Source organism: Mus musculus, chromosome 16 (assembly GCF_000001635.26).
Source record: "Mus musculus strain C57BL/6J chromosome 16, GRCm38.p6 C57BL/6J".
Taxonomy (NCBI): Eukaryota; Metazoa; Chordata; class Mammalia; order Rodentia; family Muridae; genus Mus; species Mus musculus.
In genome coordinates, this window is record NC_000082.6 from 37,674,565 (window position 1) to 37,699,766 (window position 25,202).

The 25,202-nt window shown below is 46.2% G+C and overlaps 1 long non-coding RNA gene and 1 pseudogene across 2 annotated transcripts; one reads left to right on the forward strand and one right to left on the reverse strand.

Moving 5' to 3' along the window:
- The first annotated feature begins 6,191 nt into the window (after positions 1-6,191).
- On the forward strand, positions 6,192-10,734 carry Gm35833. Of its 2 annotated transcripts, none has more exons than XR_876061.1 (3): positions 6,192-6,656; positions 8,744-8,943; positions 9,819-10,734. It is a non-coding gene; the product is annotated as a predicted gene, 35833 (long non-coding RNA). The 2 variants fall into 2 exon arrangements; XR_384840.2 differs by having other exon boundaries at positions 6,192-6,384; positions 8,744-8,801.
- Positions 22,103-22,804, reverse strand: Gm4600 (predicted gene 4600; annotated as a pseudogene).

Below are 25,202 nucleotides of genomic sequence, written 5' to 3' on the forward strand. Positions count from 1 at the left end.
TTTGAAAGTGATGTCTAATTGAGTGGCAGACAAAGTAACCCTAACCCTGTCAAATCAGAGAAAGACTTGGCAGAATAGGATGTGCTCAACTCTCAGGAGAACAGAGAGGAAAGAGAGGTGACTTTAGAGAGAACAGCACACACACACACACACACACACACACACACACACACACACACACACGCACAGGGGAGAGGCCAGGGGAGGCAGCTTACCAGGAGAGTTTTACAGAGACAGGTTGAAGAGAGAACAAGCTAGACAAAGGTGAAAACAGAGTGAGCCAGAGGATGAGAAGGAGCCAGAAGATTAGGATAGATTGTCAGAGTTAGTTTGAGGCCAAGCAGAGCAAAAAGTCAGAGGTTAAGTGAGAAGCCAGATTGAATCAGTCAGTTTGGAGATTTAACAGCTGAGTTGACCAGGCAGCCAGAATTCAGAAAGAGCCAGAAGGGTGAGCTTATTCTGCAGCAAGTCTCAGAGTCTAAAAACATTCTAGGCCTAGATAAGATTGTATAGAAGCTAGAAGCTTCCAGGACTGGGTCTAGGTTAGCAGACAGAGGCAGTAAACTTCCAAGACAAAAATTACAGCAGAGTAAGAGATACTATTATAACATAAGCTACCCCTCCCAACTGTAGTTTCTCATTTCGAAGTCCTAGATTTCAAGATAAGAAGTCCTCTTTTCCACCGGTTCCGCCCCATTCCCGCGTCTGCTTCCTCTCGTTTAACGCATTCCCTGTCTCTACACTGTGATATTGATTGGTCTTTGTTTGTTGGAAACAAGCGCTTGACTAAAAGGCGATCTGAGAGACTGAGAGAAAACCTGGAACCTGCATCAGAAGGTGGGACAAGGTCAAAGAAAAGTAGGACATGGTACCCTGGGCACCATTACTGTCTCCAAAGTCACCCTAGAGCACACCTCAGAGCCCCCTACCCAACATGTCCAAAAGCTGGGGATGCACACTTCAACCCATCAGTGCTGCAGAGCCTCCAGGCTGATTCCAGCAGTCCTGCCAGTGATGGGTATTGGCTGGGCACAAGCTGCCTGAGTCGAGTGGTAAATTCAAAGGGAACATGGGTGGACCCCGACCACACCCACCACGTTCCCTTTCTCCCACAGGGGGCCAGGCTGAGAAATAGCCTTCTCAATGCAAACCAGACTATGACACTCCCCTAGTCAGTGATAAAGATCTGTGGATGGTGCTCAGGCCAGCCTTGCTTATTCAGTTGATTGGTGCCTGTCAGTCATTTGCCTGCCCCTACATGCCTTGACACAACTTCTGTAAGCGGCCAACATTTAGAATTTAGAATGGACTTTAACTAATTGAGAATGATTCCTGTGTTTTTAATTAAAATCTTGTCTATTGATCCAACAGGCTAGGAAGGGAAGGGGCAAACAGGAAGTGGCTTCTGGCTCAGATGGGCCCCAAAGGTGCAGCCTGTACCTTCGGTTGTTCTACAGTCTCTCTAAGACACCGAGGCTAGCCTGGGACCTTTGGCCACTGCACCGGAGCTGGTGGCATGCCTTGGTTTTGACACAGACACATTCTTTAGGAATCCCAGAGTGATTTACAGGCTTATGTAACGCCCCAGTGAGTCAGCGTGTTCATCAAGACATCAAGATGGGTACAGTGCAGTGGGAAAAACGAGGCGTTTGGTGCCGAGAACACAGTTTCAATTCCTGCATCTGCTGTCTCCGGAGTCTAGACAAGCATTTCCACCTCTCCTAGCTTGTCTTCCTTTGTCACACCTGGGTCTGTATAAAGATGAAATGAGACTCTGAGACACAGTGTTCCCGTTCCCTTTCCCTTCCGCATCCCTGTGACCTCCAACAGTGTGGTTCGACTCACTGACCTCCAGCTGAGTGCTATATTCTCTGATTTATCTCCGTCTGCTTTTAGCATCCGTGAATTTTAGACCGAGGTCCAAACGAGTTCTTTGTCAAGGAACACTGCTCCCTCCCATTCCCCTCGGGGCAAAGCAGCCACTTTGGATGCAAAAGTTATCGGTGCCAGCAGGCAGCAGGGCCAGGCTGTAGGAGGGAGGGGCTTATAATGGCACAGGCTGGAGCAGCCCAGACTGCAGTGGCTGTCCAAGAGCAATGGTTTTACACACACACACACACACACACACACACACACACACAGAGAGAGAGAGAGAGAAAGAGAGAGAGAGAGAGAGAGAGAGAGAGAGAGAGAGAGAGAGAGAGAGAGAGAGAGAGAACAGGAAAAATGCAGGATGCGGAGCAGTTAAGAAGTGCAGTTCATGCCGTTTCTCCCCACAGGGAAACAAAAGCAGGAGCCTGAGGTTTGCTGCCCTGCTGACCTGAGCAGGCCACAGTTTTGGAATTGCGTCCCCACCCAAACACCTGCAAGTATGCAAGTTAAAAAAAAGAAAGAAAGAAAAAAAAAAAGAAAAGAAAATCTAATCCTGCTCAACAAAAAGTGCCACTGCAAATGGTCCCTTCCAGCTGACACAGTATCACAGGATCAGGACAGGATTAGTAGAACGAGCCTTTTCCAGAAGATTTACAGGTGGCACAATGTATGTTAAGTAGTAGTCAATGGAGAAAATATCCATATTGTAGGAGTGGCTGATGGGCATGCAAAGAGGTCTATACATAGAAAAAAAAATCAGCAGAAAACACAAGGGGAAGGTGTGTGTGAGCGCGTTCGCGCATACATTAGTCTGTAAAATGATTAAATCTCTAAAGTTACCAGGTATTGCCAAGAACCCTGTAATCTCAGCTCTCCAGAATCTAAGGCTGGAGGTTGGGGATCTCCAGGCCTGCACTATACAACTACATACAATAATAATGAACAACTAAGGCATTAACGATCAGTATTCTATAGAACCCTGACACCGACCTTTCTAGCAAGCAATGCCAAACCGCCAAACTGCCACTGTGCCCGTTCAATGCACAGTAGGGGATTCAGTCCCTTAGGCTGAGAAACTGGTTCCCTATTACTTAGGAGAGGAAAAAGAAGCCTGTATGGACAGCACCCTGGAGTGAGTTGAAGGAAGAAGGAAGCAGAATCAGAGAGAAGCAAGAATCAGAAGAAGAAGACGAGATGGTGGTTCTCAGTCACCCTGCACATTTGTTTATGTGACACTTAGTCCCCAGAGCTCCTGAAACTGCAAGATAAATAGCGTCGGTGTGAGAAAATCTGCAAGGATGTAAACCTAAATATTAACAGTGCTTCTTCTGTACTGTTGATCAGGAATGTCCCGCCTGCCTTCTCTTTCTCCTTATTCACAGTTCCAGATCAGTGGAGCAAACCTTGGCCTTACTTGTGTTACCCTTGCTGAAAGGTAAGCCCCCTATAGCAGAGGAAACTTGTCTTGTTTGTGGCTGCGTTTCAACTGCCTAGAACAGTGTCCGACGGCATCTCATAGGTAGGTGTTCAACAGATACTCGTCAAATCAACAGGTATGTTAAAATAGGGGGGGGGGGGGGATTCAGATGCAGGTCACAAAGATCTCATCTCAAAATAGCAACTGTTGGTCTTTTGCCTCCACAACTCACACTAAAAAAATATTTTTAAAATTGTGCTATCACAGTACATAAATCAATTTACACATATATGATATATATATATATATCAACTTCACAAAGTCATATTTGTTACTGCTTGCAATGCACTTTGATATTTTAAATTTGCTTTTATTTCATTTGTTGACCCACTAAAAACAGTTTCAAGACTCCCCAAAAGGTTCCAACGTGCAGCCTGAAAGAGCATCAAGCTGTAAGTTTAGACAGTTAGTTGTCTTGTAATAAAAGGCACGGAGGGGGGCCCCCACAGATGTTTGTACATATTCTTGACCTAGGTGAAAACATACAACCGGCAAGGGACAGATGAAGTTGTTGTGGTCAGTTATGTACCCAAGGAAGACAGAATGTCTTAACTAGAACCAGTTACCCAACTCCCCCCGTACATAAAGAGAATGACCCAGAAAAAGGAATTGTTACTGCAGGTCTTAAAGGGGAGCTGGAGCTAATAACTTAGGCTTGGATACCGGTCCCTTATGGATCAATCAAAGAGACAGACAACCACCAGTGAAGAAGAGTGAAGGCCGATTTAGTCCATGAGCCCACGTGGGGAAGAGGGACAGTGATGACCCCCGAGTTACTTTTCAGTCCTAACATGAAGTGTAGGTTTAAGTAAAGGAACATACGTATATACAGCCAAGTATTCCTGATGAAGGCCTATCCATCGCTGATTCATCCTCTCAGCTACTATCGCCATGGTCTGCTCTGTGAGGCAGCACCATGCGGCATCTCAGGCTCCCTCTATGGCTGCCACCAGGATCCAGGCTTTCCGCAGCTTGAGGGACGTGCACAAGCACCTACCGTTAGAGCATCACCTACCGTTATAGCATCTTTACTCCTGCCAGGATGCTCGGAATATGGCTTCCTCTCTATACCCACTTACTTAATACATCGTAAGCAATGTCTCAGTCAAACCACTTGGGGATGTGAAGGACAAACAGGAAACATCGATAAGAATCCGAGATTCCTCTTTCTACACTGGCTAACTCTGTGCCCAAGTACTTTGGATTTCAGTTTCCTCACTTATAATGTGGGATGCTGACCACCACGATACTAATCAAGGCCGGTAATAACGCTGAAAACTGATCTTATATAAGTAAGAATAACACAACAACCTTCACCAAGCCCCTCTTAGGTGCCAGACACCAAGCCAGTGCCTTACGTACAGGAGAGAGGAACATTTTAGAATTCAATGTTCCAGGCACTGTGTTTAAGGGACTCGGTTCATTCCTTATAATGACCTTTAGAGTTCTTTTATTTTGTATTTTATTGACCTAGATGCAGAGAGGTTTAGTAACTTTTTAAAGGAACAGGTACGTAGTGTTGTGCCTGATGTCATCTCTGGTCCACAGTGGATGATCAATACATGTTTACTCAGAGTCACTGAAAATGGTGACTTAGGACAGTCCAGGTTTAAATCCAGATCTGTCCTCCTCCCAGATCAATCTTGCCACTACTTAATTTATATAATTTATTCAGAACAGTTGCTATTGGGACAGTTGCTTGTAGCTCAATACAAGGCTGAGAATGTGCTGGGTCTCAGGGCCAACAGCCACTTGAACATCTAGCTGCATAATTAGCTACCAAGTTCCAGTCTCCTGGATGAATCTGTAATTAAGCAAGTTTGTAAGACACAGTTAGACATATTCCCTTGGTCCCTAGAATGCGCAACATTTACCCAGAGGGCAAGACTTGCAGAAAAACACAGGCCTGGAAAATATTTTATCATGCTTTAAAAGTGTTTTTCTCCCTAGCCAACATACACAATTACAAAACAAGATTTTTGTTTCATTTTAATCAATTAAACATGAATTTTCAGAGGTCTGATCTTATACAGAATTTCTTCACAATGTGCTTTAGAAACAACAACAGCAAAAAAAATTGATTTGATAGTACATGGTGAGATCAATGTATTGCTGTTTCTATCGAGCAATTGAATGAATGTAAGAAAGATGGGTATCCTACAGGGGAAAGATGTTTTCTTGTGTGCCTGAGACACAGCCCCGTTTATGCCTCTGGACATAGCAAGACAGGTCCAGTGGGTGGATCTCACAAAGAGCAAGCAAATGGGAAATTTTCTTTTTTTCCCCAGCTTCTTCCAACTTCTTTCTGTTGTGTTCCTGCCTGTGACTCAGACAGCCTGGGGTGCTTCCCAGGCCTTGGTCTATTTCTTTGTTGTTACAGGGATACCTGAGGAGTTCATTATTAGTTTTCTCATTTGTTTATTTATCTGGCATGGCTGGAGGAGACAAGCATAGGCCACAGAACACATGTGGAGGTCAGGGGACAGCTTGTAGGAGTCACTTCTCTCCTTCCACCACATGAGCCCAGGCTGGACAGCAAGCACCATTGCCCACCGATCTATCTGGATGGGTTCCTATTATTACTGGTTTTGAGACAAAGTCTCAGTATGTAGCAAAGGGCAACCTCAAACTCTCTTTCCCCAGCCTCCCCAGTTGCTACGATACAGGGTGAGCATCACCACACACCCTTTTGGTGGTGAAAAAGCTGGAACTGTGTGTCAGTAAGGATCCTGGCAGCTGAGTTGGTGGCTTATTATCTCTTTCCCTCCCTCCCTCCCTCCCTCCCTCCCTCCCTCCCTCCCTCCCTCCCTCCCTCCCTCCCTCCCTCCCTCCTTGTCATGTCCTGAGATCTGGAAAGTCTTTCTTGTTACTGGAGCCTGAGAGGTGGTTCTCCCTTATTTTCTGCTGCTCAGGGAAGACACCATGACATTACCCACTCGCAGACTTCCTGTCTTGAGTGGCACAGTACCTTCACCACAGGCAGCATGATCAGACTGCAAATCCTTTGCGTTTGAGTCAGCTAAAGAAGAGACAGCGTAAGTCAGCATGGTGGACAATTTCCTTGCCTCCTGTTCCATGTTTGCCCACTTCTGCCTTCAACCTGCGTTAACTGCACCTCGTTCTCAGCCAAACTATATAATTAATTGAGAGCGGGCCTGGCTCTCCCAGAAGCCGGATGTCTTAGTCACTGTTCTATTGCTGTAAAGAGACACCACCACCAAGGCAATTTGTACAAGAAAGCATCTAATTGGAAGACTTGGTTACAGCTTTACAGGGTTTGTCTATTATCATCATGGCAGGGAACGAGGTCAGAGGCAGGCAGGTGTGGTGGTGCTGGAGAAGTAGCTGAGAGCTTTGTAAAGCAAACAGAAGGCAAAGGGGAAGGGGAAGGGGAGAGGGAGAGGGAGAGGGAGAGGGAGAGGGAGAGGGAGAGGGAGAGGGAGAGGGAGAGACTAGATCTGTTATAAGCTTTTGAAACCTCAAGGCCAACCCCAAATGACACACCTCCTCCCACAGGCCACACCTTCCAATCCTTTCCAGACAGTTCACCAACTGGGGACCAGTTGTGTACACATATGACACTATGGGGGCCATTCTCATTCAAACCACCACACCAAATATCCTCTCTGTAGTCTCCTTGCTTTCTCCTCTGAGTTCCCTCCTGTAATGTCTGTTATGGTTCAAACATTTCTTTTAAGTTACTAATTTCCTGAAATTGTGTGTGTGTGTGTGTGTGTGTGTGTGTGTGTGTGTGTGTGTGTGTGTCTTTCGAGACAGGGTTTCTCTGTGTAGGCCTGGCTGTCCTGGAACTCACTCTGTAGACCAGGCTGGCCTCGAACTCAGAAATCCACCTGCCTCTGCCTCCCGAGTGCTGGGATTAAAGGCATGCGCCACCATGCCCGGCTCTGAAATAATATTTTTATATGGAGAATTCTCTTTCTTAAACAGCATAATCCAGCCATTTTTAATACATTCACGAGCATCAACACTTTGTCATTTCATTGTCAGCATCCCCGAAAGAAGTCTGCTTCTCATTAAGTTCCTCCCCATGTCTCCCTCTCCCTTCCTCAAGCACCGGACACCCACACATTTAGTTTCTGTTTCTATGAAGTATAAATGGAATCACACAATACAACATGTCTCAATTCGCTTCTTTCAATTAGCTTAAAGAGTTAAAGGGTCATCCTTGTTAACAGCTCAATACTCCATTTTTGTGACTGAGGCATTCACTGTCCTGATAAGCAACTGGCCAAGGGACAGATGGGATATTTCTGCTTTGGGGTCATGATGAACAATGGTGCCGTGAACATCTGTGTGTAGAGATATTTGGGTGGACATGTTTTTGTTTTAGTTTTAGTTCTCCAGCATATATACCTAGGATTGAAGCATGAGGCTGGCCCAGACCTTAAGGAAACATTTGCTTTCTCTCCAGTCCCAGGATTTTTCCAAAGGGAACGACACAAGAGGTGTCCACTGGGTCTGTAACACTGGTGCTACCATTTCTGAGTCAAACACTCCAGCTCAAACATACAGGCTTTGGGTGGCATTGTTAGACCCAGGAGACAAACCACTGCAGTGACTGTAACAGCAGCTTGCGGCACCCAGTGGGGGGAGGGGGGAATACAGAACCACCCTTTTTGTTTTTTTACCAAGCTCTTAATATATAGAGACAATTTTATGTCAAGGACCTGGTTACTTGAACGATCATCTCCCTGAACCTATGAAGAACCTTGGATTATGGTTCCTGGGGGTGGTGTGTGAAGCAGACACTGAGAGGGGAAATTTATAGTACCAAATAAACAGTCTACAAGCTTGGAACAGGGCTGTGCGCTCCATAATTTCCCATCTCTGACTGAAACCTGCCCCCTGCTGGCCATGATCGGCAGGCATCCATAGCAGGGGCAGTTGAGTAGGTTTCTTCTACCTTATGACTAACAAGTTAGAAAATGTTACAATCCATTCAGCTATTGCAACACAGACATTTCATCTTGCTCAGAGCATTTATCTTTTGCCTGTTTTTTACCCCCTTTCAACCGAAGCAGAGCTTGACTAGTTTCGGTTGTGAATCTTTCATTGGCAATAAATATTATTTGTATTTTGCAGTGTCTGTCAAGGCCATTCTGCTCCCATGGACTCACAAGTCCCCCAAATCCTCTTCTACGGTGACAATAAGCAAGGGCTATTCAAAACGGGAGGTATAATTTGGAGGCTGTCAATTTGCCAGGAATTTTGCAAAGGTGTCTTGCAGATAGAATAAAGGGTCCCCTTGACTTCTGTGGAATATGCGCTTAGCTTAGCCAGATCCCTGCAGAGTGTCAGATGTGTTGGGATCCCACGAACACATGACAACACTTTTCTTTTTTTTCTCCTCCTACATCAACACCCTGCAAGCAGACCCAGAGCACAAAGTCAGCCCTGGAAAGAAGAGGAGCCAGTGTCAACCAGCTGGATGGTGAGAGGAAAACGTGGAGGTTGGCAGAAGGACAAAGGAAAGGCGGCTACCTCGTCCTGAGGGAACGAAAGAGCAAGTGGCCATTTCCGGAGAGCTGCACTGCTCCCTGCAAGGCTGTGAACCAATGGTGGTTTGCCTTCAGGTTAACAAAAGAAAAGGAATCCTTTGGATGTTTGCCCAGAGCCTTTGAAAATAACCTCATGCTACCACCCTGAACAATGTTTTAGGGACATTTAGGGACCCTGAAAGAGGCATAGCTCTTTTATGAAAGGAAAGTTGCTTGTTTTGTTTTGAGACTGGTTCTCACTTTGCAGACCAGGCTGGCCTCTGCCACTGTGCCTCTCCCGGTAAATTGCTAATTTGTGAAGAGGAGGTTTTGAAGAGAAGGGGAGGGGGCATAAGACGGTCCATTCGGGGGGAACAAGCATCCTAGTCACACATCTGAAAATCTGCCCCTCCTTCACGTGATGCTCATACCCTCTGCCTATTGCCCAGGGGTCTCCCTTGCTAACCCAGGACCACTCCCCACGGGTGTGGCTGCTCCAGTCAACAGCTGCTAGCTCCTATATTCTGTTCCTGTTGCTTCAACGCTGGAGGTCCTTCTTTGTCTCTCCCTCAACCGCTGCCTCTGGACTTGGCATTTCTCATACAGAAGGCTAGCCTTTGTGTCCTTTAGGAAGGACAGGGCTTCTACCTTGTTTAATATCAACCTTAAGGAGAGGAGACGAGAGAAGAGGGGGAGAGGCCGGGAAGGAGGGGGAGACAGAGACAAAGAGGGGGAGGGGAGAGAAAGGAAGAGATAATGAGGAGAGGGAAGAAGGAAGGGAGGAAAGGAGGGAGGAGAGACAGACAGACACACACACACACACACAGAGAGAGAGAGAGGGGGGAGAGGGAGAGGGAGAGAGAGAGAGAGAGAGAGAGAGAGAGAGAGAGAGAGAGAGAGAGAGATTTTTTCTTCTGTCTTTCAGAGAACATTCTGCTCTTGCTGTTCTCAGTTCTTCCTGTCTTTTGCAGAGCTTAAGACCGAGGGGAGAGGGAAGGAAAGGAGAGCCGGGTGCGTCTTCGCTGCTATGGAGTTGGATGGCTTATTTTGGATGGCTTCCTATCTAGACCCGGCAGGCCCGCCCCCTAAGCAAAGAGGCCTTGTTTAATGCCAGCGTCACATTTGAGGCAAGAAGATGAAAGTTCAGAAAAAGTCCCCCTTTTTAGGAATTTTTGCAGCACTTTTATTTGCGTGACACATATTAAAAAAAAAAAAAAAAAGTCTGTTCGGCTACCCTCCTGCATGCCCTCCCATTAGCATGGCCCCTTCATAACTGCCTCCTCTGGGCCTTGGGACCTTGGCAATCAGTCAGGGCATTTAAGCTCTGGCATTAGGCAGCAGGATTTGGAAAAGCCAAGACCTTGGGAAAGAAAATAAAAGTCTTAAGTGGTCAAAGCTGGGGTTACGTAATCCTATTTCTCTTGGGATCCAGATGGTAACGTTCTTCAGGGCAGCCAGTAGGGGGAGCTCAGGACGTTTATCAGAACTCCAGCGATCCGATGGTCAGGAGCCAAGTCAAGGCACAAATAAAACAATGAACCTTTGTGGTTTCTCTTCAGCTCTTAATCCCGAGAGGCTTCAACCCGGACAGCCTGATTCCCACCCTGAAGGACCCAGCGACCTTCTCCCAGGACGCCTTAATAGGTTTTCCGGAGTCTGTAGACTCAAATCCCCCGCCCCCTCCTCCTAAGTCTCTCATCGGTTTCCCAGGCTCTTGTGGGCTCCGTGCCTTTCTTTTGTCTTCCTGACTTTCTTGTGTCTAAGTTTCTTTCTTGTTTCTCTTCACTATCCTCGAGTCACTAGTAAAACCTACGAAAAATGCAAGGGGGTGAGCCCACCCCCAGACAAATACATCAAAGCCCCGCACTTTGAATAAAATCTAAAACACGCTGGTAAGCAAAAATGGCGAAGTCCGCCACCACGTGGCCGTGAGGTCGCATCTTTCAAGTCCTTGTCTTTGCATAAGCGGCCCTTTGCTACCCCACAGTGACTTCGGTCTGTCTCTTAACTTCCAGGACTGGGTCTCCTGGGTATTTTAGAGAAGGCACTGTCAGCTTAAAGCGGATAACTCCAGTTGTGGGGTTTCTGATTTTTGAACAACAGTCTCCTGAACAGTTCCAGAGCACAATGGAATTTTTAGAGTTAGGGACTGCTGTGATCCAGATAAGAAGTGGAAAAGCAGTTTTGCTCTCTGCCTAACTCTCCCTTGATCTGTGAGGTTCAGGTTCTCTGGGTGTGGGGGGGCCAGAACTTTTTCCTTTTCATTTGTTTTGAGATAAGGCCTCATATAGCCCAGGTTGGCTTGAACTCACTGTGTATCCAAGGCTATCCTTGCATTTCTGATTTTTCTGCCTTCTCCTAAGTGCTAGGATTAAAGGCATGTACCACACCCCAGGCCAAGTACCTACCTTTATTTACAGAACATTTCTCTTGGGGAACCTTGTATTTCTCTTCAAACTTGCAATTACTTGTGTGTGTGTGTGTGTGTGTGTGTGTGTGTGTGTGTGTGTATCTTTGAAGAAAATAGAGATTACATTCTCTTCCTGGGCTTTTAGACCCTAGGGAATCTAGAAAACATGGCTAAGCATGTTTGTAAAATGCCGGAAGATTGTATGCCAGTCAACTAGCAGAAGCTGCTTGGCCTGAAGCTCAAAGAGGCACTGAGGAGGCATGCTCTCTCTCAAATCTGATGCTGTGGTGGTGTGACTATTGTAGCCTCCTAATTGATGGCTCTCCTAATTGATGGCCCTCCTAATCCCATGGCCCCACCTCCCATTCCACTAATAGTCACATGAGTCCCTGAGAGGAAGAAACTAATTAGATTGGATAGGGCATGATACCCTTCGAGTTAGCCATGCTAGCTTTCTCCAGGAGCCAAGAACGGAAGGAAGCTGAGGTCTTGTCTAAGTCCTTGCCTTGCTAGTACTAGGCGGCTGCTCTCTCTCATTTCCTAGTTCCAGATGCTAATAGGGCTACGTGTAAGATCCAGGTAGGAGGTAGAGGGCAAACAGTCAATGTGACTCAATCCAGCATTAACAGCACCCTTTGCAGGGCCTTGGCCGGCTACAAAGACTGAATGAGACAGGTCTGCCCTGAATATAAATGCTCCCATTGCACACCTCTCCAGTATCTCTGAAGGAGAATAAAAGATGAAACTGCCACAACTCCTCCCTCCCCCCAGTACTGCCAAATAGGAGCATCATCAGGCAGGCTGCCTCTGCAGCACAATCCATAATCGCTCTGACTTCCAGAAGAACAACAATGAAAGTTACATTGCATTCTAAATTAAGCTTTGCATCACTCTGGAAACTAACAAAGAACCCCTTCCTACAGACTCAGCTCCTAAATTAAACATTGTGTCCTTGTACAGCTGTTTCAAATGCTGTTTCAAATTCAAAGACGGAAATGCTCCTTAGGTAGGGAAGAGAGGCGGGTCTCTAAGAAAAGAGATGGGGAAGGGGCTCCGTGGAGACAGGAGCACTGTGGTCAAGTAGTGGAGCAGCTGGGGAAAGATGTAATCAAGCAGGCGAGTGGATAAGATATGTTTCTAAAATTATGGGGTCTGGGCAAGTATAGGTCGGGCAAGGGGGCTCATTATGGCTAAATCTTTATCAGCGACTTCCAAGTGGAAACCTTGAAGGGCTACCATTTCCCACCTCTAATCAGTAAAAACCAGAAGACATAAGCAAAACTGTCGGGGGGTGGGGGTGGGAGAGCCGGGGGGCGGGGGAGCAGGTGCGGTATGTTATAAAGATTAACAGTGAGGCTACCATCTAGGTTAGAGCGTGGCCCGGCACTGTCTTGCCTCTGCCGGCATTTATTAAAGAATAGAATCGTGTTCTGAAACACTGAAGGTAATCTCTCACAGAGCGGGGATGGAGGGAGAGGCAGGCGGGGTTGGGAGGAGAAGGCATGACCGCAGCAAGCTCCCAGGGTCCTGTCTAGACTGGAAAGCAAAAGAACCCAGAAGGCAACATCTGGAGATGGAACAACAGGCAGAGGAAGAATGTGCTCGCCCACCACCGCCAGCTCACGTGCTCTCTGAGCTACCTCTGTATCATTTGTTTCACGAGCTTGTACTTAGCTCTTTCTTACAGAACCCCTCCACTTCCGGTGTTCAGACTGATGACTAAGACTCTCACTTTTCCACACAAACCGTCCCCAGCTCATCTCTGGGCCTCTCTCACAGGGTCACCGATCCTGTGGTATTGATGTAACTTCAAATGAGATCCATTTTCACAGGAGTCGGCTGGAGGTACGGAACAGAAACGAAGCTGCAGCGGAGCAGAGGGGAGAGGCTACAAAGGGCTTGCAGAGGCAGGCAGACAGACAGACAGACAGACAGACAGACTGCATGCTTAGGGGCTGACTTTCCTACAGCCAGGAGAACAGTTTTGAAGAGGCTTTTCTCTGGTCTTGGCTCTCCCTGAGCTTAGCTGTCTGACCCTGGACTTCTTCCCAGTCTTGATTTCATTGTCTGTGAGAGGAAAATACGAGACATCTCTGGGGTTTTGATAAGCCCTATTCTTTGTCATTCTTTCTAGCCTTGTGTTTTGATTTTAAACATGGTCCTTGCTAGGTTTCTACAGCTGTGACAGACACCAAGACCAAAGGCAGCTTGGGGAGGAAAGGGCTTCAGCCAGAAGGAAGGAACCTGGAGGCAGGAAGTGAAGCAGAGACCATGGAGGGGTACTGTTTATTGGGTTGCTTTCCATGGCTTGTTCAGCCTCCTTTCTTTTTTAGGAAAAAAAATATTTATTTTTACTTCATGTGTATGGACTCTTCACCTGCACAGGCTGCAGTCACACATATACAATACTTAAAGAAACTGGAGTTAGTGATGGTCATTAGCTGTCCTGTGGGTGCCAGGATTTGAACCAAGGTTCTTTGAGAGAATAGCTTTTAAGAGCTTTCTTAACTGCCAGACTATCTCTTCACTTCCTTAGCTTGGTTTCTTGCAGAACCCAGGACTACCAAGAGGTGGCACCACCCACGGTGGGCTGGGCCTTCCCACATCAATCATTAGTTACTAAAGTGCCCCTGAACTTACCTACAGGCCAGTGTAATGAAGGCATTTTCTCAAGTGAGGTTCCCTCTTTCCAGATGACCCTAGCTTGTGTCAACTTGACTAAGTAAGAAATAAAACCGATAAGCACAAATATTCATTTGCTTTAAGGAATTTTGTTTTGTTTTGTTTTTTAATTTTTTTTTTCCGAGACAGGGTTTCTCTGTGTAGCCCTGGCTGTCATGGAACTCACTCTGTAGACCAGGCTGGCCTCGAACTCAGAAATTCACCTGCCTCCCAAGTGCTGGGATTAAAGGCATGCGGCACCATTGCCCGGCTTATTTTATTTTATTTTATTTGCCGTTGCTTTTTTGATCATATTAATTTCACACTCCTTTTCCAGCTCCTCCCAGATCTACCCTTTACTCCTTCTCTACTTCATGTCCTCTTATTATTCTGAAACCCACCAGATCCAGTTTAGGCTATGGATAGACACCAGTACCAGGGGCCACACCCTGAAAGAAACCTGATTCTTCCTTCCTCAGCAGCTATTGAAAGTCAATAACTCCTCAGGTATGGGTAGGAGCTTGTGAGCCCTTCCTCCCTCCTCTCAGACCTTTAAAAATGTTTTTATTTTGAGGAAGGGTCTCCTTAAGTTACCCAGGCTGACCTTGAACTAACTTTGTAACACTGGCGGGCCTCGAACTCATACTCCTCATGTCTCTGACTCTCAACTATCTGGGGAATCTGGAATTAAAAGCCTGCACCACCAGGTTGTGATATTATGTTCTAGAAAATAATTTCATAACAACCCTACAAGATAAGCAAAACAAAATATTCCCCCATTCTGGGGGTGAAGAAAGGAAGGATTAGTGGTATGACCAGCTAGGTCCTGGAACCGTGGCTAGAGACAGCAACGAAAAGAGAAGAAAGACCTGCAGATGCATATGCAATAATGCTGGGATCAGGGTTTCTCTTACAGCTACTTCCTCTTAGAACCTCGGTGTGTTTATTGGTTACAGCACAGTGTGGGTGGGGATTGGCTGGTCTCTGTAGGAGATCTCTGGGGATTGGCTGGTCTCTGCAGAAGGTCTCTGGGGATTGGCTGGTCTCAGCAGGCCATCTCTGTACACAAGCCATCTCAGGCTGCAAACACTCCTGAGGAGGAAGCTGCAGTTCTAGTCTGCACACACTGATCCATCATTCATAAACACTCAGACTCTGATCCTAGAGAAAAGCCTCCTCATTTCTCTTGAGTCAGGCCCAAACTGCTTTGCGAATCTCCCAAAGGCCAATTGGTCTTTGAGTCCTCGACAGGCCATGCCCGTGTCAAAATACACATGCACGCAAGGCCTCACTCACTCAGGGGCTCCTCTGCTCCCTACAGGTTAGAGAGGTTGGGCAATTTGTTATCACAGAGATAAGTGGGAAACCAGGGTTTCAGTGAGGATCTTGTAACTAGAGTTCAATTCTTCATGCACTCTCGAGGTCCACCATGACTTTGAAATAAGATAACTATGAATCTTCCAGGAAAAACAACCTAATTTGCTTTCATGCATAATCTCCGTGGACTCTAGAGGTGAAACCCCCTCTGTTGCTCCTGTGAGCATTTGCAAATGGGACCTGATTGCCAGCTCTTTGGAGGTCCAGACATGTGTTTCCTCTTCCGTTCCGTCTCCTCCAGCACATACCACAGAGTCCCGTACCTCACAGGGCTGTTGCATTTCCAAGACGTGGAACAGCAAAGCAGGAATGTGAAATACAAACAGGCATTCCTACGGGCCTGCTCGCAGAGATCTAACAGGGGCTTACATCACTGCCAGCCGCTGCTTGGTGCACCGGTGTACGCTGTGCATAAAAGGAACACCAGCCACCCAGATCTCTGTTTCTCAGTCCCCTCTGTCATGTCTCTCTGTCTCTCTCTTCCTCTCTCATCTCTTGCCTTCCCCACCCCACCCCTGCCTGCCTGTCTGCCTCTGTCCTTCATGTCCCCACTCCTAGATAGCCCTTTGCTCTCCCATCCCCCAATAAACCTCCTACACTAGATCGAATACAAGCGACTCTAATACAGGTCTTTAGCCCACTTTCGCCTTGCTCTCCCTCCATCATGTTTCCCAAGTGCGTACTTTCCCAGACTGGGTGGAGAAGGGAAAAGATTCCAGGATACTGGTAAGCACGGCCACTCCTAACAAATAGGATCCCATCCTATGCCCTAGGGGCTGACTCAATAGCCTCCTTTGGCTAGAGATTTGGTTACATCCCACTCTTAGGAAGAATGTGAGCCCCAGCCTAGGGAGGTCCCGGTCTCTCCTGCTTTGTAGTCTCCTGAGTCTACTGTGAGGAGAAAAGAAGGGTTACAGAATGCAGGCATCAGCAAGACCAGGAGATCACACGTTGTTGTAACACCCTCATGAACAGGTTGAGGGAGCTGCAGGTTATGATACATAGTTACAGACACCCTGGAAGGCAGTGAAAGAATTTGTATTAGAATGTAGAAGCCCTAGCTGAACACCATATTTCTTACTTGACCCTGGTCCTTAGTTGCCTAAGGTTTCCAAGGTGGGCAAGTCTGGACAGCCAAGCGACAAATGCGTGATGCCTCCTTCTGAAGCAGCTGCTCTTGAGATCACCTCTTCCCGTTGCAGGCAGCCCTAGGGACTGTCCCTTCCTCTCAGCAGCTGGCTAAGTTGCTAGCTAACAACACCCTTCAGCTGCTAAAATCAGTTCCTGATCTTAGCCTTATGAGAGACAGCTCCAGGCAAGTCCTCCTGGAGAGGGCAGCATGTCCCCATCAGGTGTAAGGTAGAAATGGACCTTCTTATCTGAAGATGTCATACCTCCCTCAGAAGCAATCAGCAGAAGCCTTTGCCACACTTTTAGCTCACCACTCCGAAGACACTTGCCACTTGCGCTCAACCTGTCAATCAAATCAGTTCAAATGCATGCACACCTAGAGAGCGACCCTTGGAAAGGGCAATGTGGCAGGGAGCTGTGGACAAAAACAGGCTTGGATTTTTGCCTTCAAAAAAACCCCAAGCTTATCGGGGTAGGCCAGGAAAAACTGCCCTCGTGATGACTACCACAGTGCAGAAGTGTGAGTAAATGACTATTCGCACAGTTTCAAGGGAAGGTCCCGAGGACAACCCGTAACCAGAAGAGAAGATTGGAGCTGAGCACCCTGGGAAACTTGTGCAAGAGGAAGAATTTGTTGAGGACTGTTTTTGAAAAGCTCAGAGAGAAAGCCAGAGTATTTCAGAAGTTAGAATCTGGGAAAAGGCACAGCGCTGGAAACATCTAAGCCAATGGGAAGGCAGCGGTGAGAACAGAGGCAGGTGGCTCTTGGCGGTTCTCCACTCTAATCTCAAATCCTAGCATTTAGTTGACTCTTTCAACTCAAAGTATTACTATTGTTGTCCTCCCCTTGTTGAGGACACTGCGGTACAGGGAAGTTTGAAAAACTTATTGGAGAGCCAGACATGGAGGCACAGTTTTAATTCCTGCACTTGGGTGGCAGAGGCAGGTGGATCTCTGTGAGTTCAAGGCCAGCCTCTACATAGTGAGCTCCAAGCCAATCAGGGATACAGAGGGAGACCCTGTCTCCAAGAAAGGAGGAGGAAGAGGTAGAGGAGGAGGAAGAGGAGGAGGAGTAGGGGGGAAGGGAAGAAGGGAGGGAAGGCGGGAGGGAGGGAGGGGAGGAGGGAGAGTGGAAAAGAAAAAAGAAAAACAAAAAAATGTAAAGAAAAGAAAGAAAGCTGAAGACACAGCCCATGTTGCCTTGGACTCTCTCACCCTGAGAAGTGAAGATGACTTGTTAGAGACCTGTTGGGTGCAAATTGTTAAGCATCTTGAACACTGTTCATAAAGTTGGACTTGATTTGCTGGGCACTAGAGGACTCATCAAGGATTCCCAAGCATGGAGGTAGAATCTTGATTAAATTTCAATGTACACAGGGAGAAGAATCTGAAAGACACATTCACAGAGAAGAGAACACAGAGAAATGTATGAGCACATAATATATATATAACATATAATACAGATCGCCTTGCTTTGAACTGCAAAGGAATCAGGTGTTTGGTTGGTGGTAGAGTGGAAGCTACTGAGAGAGGTAAGAGGTCCCTGATGGGACTCAGGCAGGGGCTTTAGCAGCAGGGCAGGGCCAGGCTTAGAGAATGCTGTATATGCAAAGACAGGAGGTGAATGGGAGCGGAGAGAGTAGAGAGGCCATGCTAGAAGCCATACAATGGTGAAACCATGATGTGTAATTCAGTAATGTCTCAAGCAGGACGAAATCTAAGCTTCTGGAAGAAAAAAAATTATTGCTTTGACTACTTGGTAATTGTAGATAATGTCTTTTTATTTCTTACCCTCTTTCTGTGTGCTAAAATGGAAATATCTCTTTTGTTTTTCACGACCCAAATGCTTTTCTCTTCTCACTGCGATTCAATCTCGCTGATACATCCCATCAAGGACTATAAAAGATGGGTTTGTTCTTTCCACAGTTACCCACTGTATAGGAGCCTCCACCATAATGAACATGGGGCAGATGAAGTAATAAGACCTCTCAAAGAGTCATAATTGAAATAAGAGCTTAAAAAAAATCATTTCCAGGTGCTTGCTGCATGTACAAAGAATCCCACTAAACCCAGTGGAGCAAGAAAGGTGAAGTAATTCCAATACCAAGTAGCGATTAGATAGTTGTCTTCGATGGGCATTTGAGAGCAGAATGACAAGAGGCAAGGCATTCTCCCATTCAGATGGCTTACAGGGAGTATCGGGTTTGTGCGAATGCTATTTGGCTTTGGAGTCACAAAGCATGGATTGTAGGGCTGAGCTCAGTCTGGATTCCAAGCAGAACCCAGAGCAATGGGCTTACTCTTGTAAGAGTATTTGGTATTCCGTATAAACATCACCTGAGTTTATAGCCACACTTCCCTTGGCCTGCTGTAGGAAGTAGCCTCAGATCTGAGTTCCAAATAGCTGTTTAATGTCCACCCCTAGGAAATCAAGAGATAACTGGTGTGTGGGTGGGTGAGGGATGCTCCTAGCAACGTTCCAATCTGGTTGTAAACCATAATTTTGTTGGACTAATGACTTGATCAGCTGTGCCAAAATAATGTAAGAAACTAAGATGTTGCTGAGCAGACATGTCCTATCCAGGTTCATGCTTGGTGTTGATAAGCTGAGGCTATTGCCTGTGTTCTCGGTTGCAACGTGAGCAGCTTGAATTCATGCCTTACACTGAGTCATTCTTTAATGGGGCTACGAACTAGGAAGTTTGGGTCTCAGTTCCAGGGAGAAAGCTAATGCTTTCAAGTTCCCATGGAACTTTTTTTTTAAAAAGAATTATTTATTTTTATGTATATAAATACACTGTGGCTGTCTTCAGACACCCCAGAAGAGGGCATCAGATCCCATTACAGATGGTTGTGAGCCATCATGTGGTTGCTGGGAATTGAACTCAGGACCTCTGGAAGAGCAGTCAGTGTTCTTAACTGCTGAGCCATCTCTCCAGCCCTCCCGTGAAACTTTAATCCTTCCCTTGCTGCTTGGTCTGGGCTCCTAGACACCAAAGAAAAGCCTGGTGTGTCAGTTTTCTGTCACTGGTTCCAAATACCTGAGAGAATCGATATATAAAGAGAAAAAGGTTATTTTGGTTCACGGTTTCAGTACACAGTCCCTTGGAAATGCAGTACATCATATACATGGCAGTAGAGACCTACTCGCCGTGGGTGGTCAGGAAGTAAAGAGAGAAGAAGGGGAGCCCACCTTGATACCCACTTCATGGATGACTGAACTTCCCTCTGCTAGGCTCTACCCACAATCTCTCATCTACTTCCCAGTAGTTCCATAAGCTCATGACCAGTACATCAATACATGACTTTGGGGGGACATTCAAGATCCAGTCTAGGACCTGGGTACCCATGTGGCCTAGAGCTATAGCATATTCTAGTTTGGTGCTTGCCACATGTTGTCTTGAGTTCTTAGAATCAGCTCATACCCTGGTTCCCTGTCTCAAGCTCCAACTCAGTGTCCCACCTGGGACTCAGTGTTTCCCTCCAAATTATACCTTACCCGTCTCATCTATACCATCCCCTTGCCTGGATTTTTCTGCTATGTCAAGGCATGGAAAGACAGAACTGTAGGGCATGGCACGTCTGCCTTATGGGACCCTCAAGTGAGTCTTGCTCAGTTCAGAGCCTCTGAAACAGCGTGGCACCACTCCCCGTGGGAAGTTCTGGACAATTAGAGACATTTGATCATCACAATCACTGGTAGTGACACTGATGGCATTTACTGAGGGACAAAGGACGTGCTGTCATGCACAGGCACGACAGTCAACAGATGGCATGTATCCTCTGTAACCTCAAAAGTCACACAGCTCTGACTGAAAATACCGCTTGTAATTTCCTGAGTATGAAACTCAATCCCACTTTATTTGGGCACGTAAATTAGTTTTGTAAAGTTCTAACATAGAATTTTGAGGCAAATGGCCTTTCAACATTTTTTAAAGCAAGAGGTTATACTTTGTTTGATTCAGAACTCTAGCAAAGCAGCCTCAATGTCAGAAAAGGACTTCCCTGGAAGCAATACCCCTCTTGGCACTTTCATTACCTGCCCACCTGTCCTCATCTACGTTTGTCTCTGTTGTGTTCATTCTGTTCTCAAATTGTGCCTTCTTGTTAGCCACCCCCACACATCAACATACTTCAATGCATATTATTGTATTGCAAATTGTTCCTTTTCACCAGTGTTTTCTTTATTTTCAAGAGTATTGAGTTTTTAAAAATAGGAATGAGTGGGTGGTGGTATTATTTGTGGATTTCCATAGTTAAGAGGATGCAATTGAAACATTTATTTAAAAGTTGGGCCTGATAGCGTTGATAGTCATTGACTTCCGTGAACACTGTTGGGCTCATTCTTGACATCACAAAGGACCCATGACAGCATTTTGTGTTATGGGAAAAGGCTATGCTACTTACTTAGAGGACACATAGGTGGTAGAACTTGTAACCTTTAGAACTGACCACTTCCCATTTCCTAACATGTTCCTTTCTTAGGACCTTAGAAACTCTCAAAGTAGAATCCAGGGCCACTCAGATCAGTAAGATCTATGGGTCTCATTTCACAGTCAACTCACAAATTTATTAGTCCATGTTTCTTCTTAGGGTCTTGGAAGCTCATGTTCATTGTCCAGAGCACACACAGCAGGGCGACAGTGGGTGATCATGAATACTGTGCAGGGCACTTGGGTGCCAGGGAGAGTCCAGTGCAGGCACTGTTGACCCACAGCTGAGCATTCTCTTCCAGTAACCACAAGGAACAGACAGGGGTGTCTTCCACACAGTGCTTGGGAAGGGACTGCCATGGTACAGTTCTTTGGACTTTCATTTTCTGTAATCAACCCTTACCACCAACTACCACCACCACTATGTTTACACGGTCTACTGCTAAACAGGATATGGACATTACAATTGATTAAAGTCTTTAAAGGACATTAGCACTCTGGACCTGTTTTCCTCTTATTACACCCAGAGCTCCTGTTGCGCCCACCTCGGCTGGCAAGGAAGACACAACACGGCCGGATTCTTCTCAACAGCCTTTATTGCAGGAACACCTCGATGCTGCTACAGGGACCCTGGGCACCCAGGGAGGTCTGCTTATATGCACCCCAGCACAGGGAAAGGCTTCGTGTCCTCCTGGGATAGGTTGAACCGCTGTCACCTAATTAGCGTGTACCGGCTCAGGAGGGGTTGGTGCCAGACTTGGGCTTATGCCTGCACAGTGGTGTTATTTATGACAACGGCACACCAGAAACCGGCGCCATCTTAGAGTTGGCTTCCTACAAGCTCCCACCTTGATCGTGGGTATATTGGGTCAGCCCGTTTCAGACAGCCTTCCATTTATCCAACAATGGTTGACAGCATTCACTGTCTTTGTATTCCACGAGTTTGACTCAGAAGGTGACCTCATACCTCTAATCTCCAAATTTGGGGAGGTGGAGGTTTCCCATTGGTGCTTCTGTATTCTGTCAAAGGTGATCTTCAGGCTCCTTTCTGTCTCAGCATCAGTCTCTAAAGCTGGGACAATTTTCTCAAAAGTGTGTGTGTGTGTGTGTGTGTGTGTGTATACGTGTGTACCTATGTGTGTCCATGTTCACATGCATGTGCATAGAGATGCATGTAGACACCAGGGGCAACCCAAGCAGTATTTTTCAGGAACCATCCACCTTGCTTTGGAGACAGGGTGTCTTTTTTTTTTTCAATATATAAGTCTTTTATTCTCCCAAAAGAGCCCAAATTGTTCTTGTGATCAGGATCTCGTTTCTGGGGCCAGGAACTGAGGCCTCCTCACTCGTCAGCCTGCTGCACAGTTCCCTTCTCAGACACATAGATGCCGTCCAAAAACTTCCTGATATCCTTGTTTTTAACTGCGGTGGCTTGCTGAATCAGGGCAGCTGAATTTGAAACAAGTTCAATATCATTTCCTTCAAGGATTAACTCATCCTTCTGGGCTTGAGACACAGAACAAGCAACACCTGTCCTCATCCGAACCCTGTGGATGTATTTTTCACCCAAGAAATTTCGGATTTCAACCAAAGAGCCATTCTCCTGGATGACGATGTTGATGGGGAAGTGAGCGTACACAGACCGCATCTTGTATCGGAAGCCCAGTGTGACACCTTTGATCATGTTCTGAACATGACTGCAGATGGTCCTGACGGTGGCCAGTTCCTTTCTGTTACCCCACCATTTGTCAACCCAGAGCCTTTTCTTTTTCTTCCCAAGAAGACAGCTCCACGTTGATGTGATTGAAGTCCCTCCGCAGAGTCCCCCTGGGGCCCTTCACAATGACTGTGCGCCCCTTCAGAGTGATGTCGACATTCTCTGGAATGTCCACAGTCTGATTGCTGAGAATGGTCTTCATCCTCGCAGTAGATGGGGCAAAGAGAGCGAGACAGGGTGTCTTGGTGGGATGCAGGGCTTGAGGATTAGGCTACACTGGCTAGCCAGACTGCCCCAGAGACCCACCTGTCTCCATGTCCCCAGCACTGGGATTTCAAGTGTGTGAGACCACATCTGGCTTACCCCGTATAGGTGCTGAAGGTTGAACTCCAGACCCCACACTTGCCTAGAAAGCACTTTGCTGACTGAGCCATCTCCCAAGCCCATGTCCCTAATTTGTATCTCAAGTTGGTAAAGCAGAATTCTACTTCAATTCCTTCAAAACCTGCATCATGAAAGTGAGATGTATCTCAAATAGTGCCACTTACTGATACATCTGCCAACCAATAAAAATGTAAGGGTGGAGTCCTTCTACAATGCTGTTCCTAACAGTCCACTGAAGTACATTAAGATAGATAGCACAGAAAAGCCAAATGTCACGGAATACTTGGTAGAGTTCAGATTTCCAAACTCTTTTAAAGACAGAATATAGTTGATGACGAATGATGCTAGAGCAAGAAGCAAGTCACGGTCAGCTGTTGTGACCGTCTGAAGCAGCCTCTCATCCCACACCTGGGGTCAAAACAAAACATATTCTTACAATATTTCTATGGTTTTTTTTAAAGAGAAAATTCCAAAATTATCACTACACAGATCTCTAGTCAGAGGAGATGTGAGCCTTAGAAGGTAGATGGAGCCATATTTTTACTGTTGTTTTCGTCAATCTGCCTCCCTGCTTCTTGGCCCTGAACATGCATGTCTTTGAAAAAATATATATACAAGAGGGTAGATAAATATAGCAATAAGTTCCAGGCTGGGAGATAAAAAAGAAGCCCAGGAAAAGTAAAAGTTCTTAGGAGATTGTTTCAGGGAGTGGGGGAAAGTGGCCTCATGAGTTGTTCTTGTTCTCCATTTCCAAGTGGCATCCTGACCCTCGACAGGATGCCATTAACCATTAAAAACTGAAATACAGGATAGAGAGATGACTGTGGAGATCCCAGACAAGTTGCTAGTAGTATACATGCATGCAAGACAGATTTAAAATAACACTGTATAATCTTTAAGATCAGAAAATTTTACATCACAGAAGAACAGATGACATTCATTCCTTCGCCCAGCCTGGTTGATCAAAACAAATATTTAGAATTCTATGGTAATGGAAGTTTCTGGAGTGTGATATCAAAGTTGAAATTATTTGAAGACCTAGAGAAATTGTAGCATGGGGAAAGACCATGATAAGATGCCAATGCTAAGATGATAACACACACTGGTACTACCTGGTGAAGGCTTAAAACAGTGCTTCTGAAATGCAAGAAATAAGGGCAGACATTCTTGAGATATGAAATATGAGCCAGAAAGTCTCAATAACGGAATTGAAGATGTCAAGAAGAAACAAAGGGAAAATTTATAAATAAAAATACAAAACCTAGGAAATGTACTTAATCAATTCTCTCTCTCTCTCTCTCTCTCTCTCTCTCTCTCTCTGTGTGTGTGTGTGTGTGTGTGTGTTTACATGTGCGAGCGCATACGATTATGAATGTGCATGTAGTTTGAGTTTATGGTTGTGCACCGCATGCATGCAGGTGACCGAGTTGGCCAACAGAGGGCAGCAGATCCTTTGGAACAGGAGTTACAGGTGGTTGTTGGCTGACTGAGATAGGTGCTGGGAACTGAACCCAGGCCCACTGCAAGAGCAGCAAGCAATCTTGACTGCTGAGCCCTGGGAAAGGCGGATCATAAAAAAGGAACACAACTTCAGGGAACCTATAGAACAGCACCATAAAGCCTAGTATCAATGTCATTAAAGATCTCTGATGGGTGGCTAGAAGGAAGCATAGGAAATTATTATTTTTTTATTATTATTTTTTAGATTTTATTTTATTCTTAATTTACTTTTGACAATCCATATTCCATTCCCTGCCCCCCCCCAACCTACCTTCCGACCACTCCACATCTTACACCTCCTCCCCACCACACCCTGTCTCCACATGGATGCCCCCATCCTCCACCCATCTGACCTCTAAACTCCCTGGGGCCTCCAGTCTCTTGAAGGTTATGTGCATCATCTCTGAATGAACACAGACCTGGCAGTCCTCTACTGTATGTGTGTTGGAGGCCTCATATCAACTGATGTATGCTGTCTGTTTGGTGGTCCAGTGTTTGAGAGATCTCAGGGGTCCAGATTAATTGAGACTGCTGGTCCTCCTAAAGGCTCACCCTTCTCCTCAGCTTCTTTCAGCCTTCCCTGATTCAACAACAGGGATCAGGTGCTTCTGTCCATTGATTGGGTGCAAATATCTGCATCTGACTCTTTCAGCTGCTTGTTGGGTCTTTCAGAGAGCAGTCATGATAGGCCCCTTTTTTGTGAGCGTTCCATAGCCTCAGTGATAGTGTCAGGCCTTGAAAC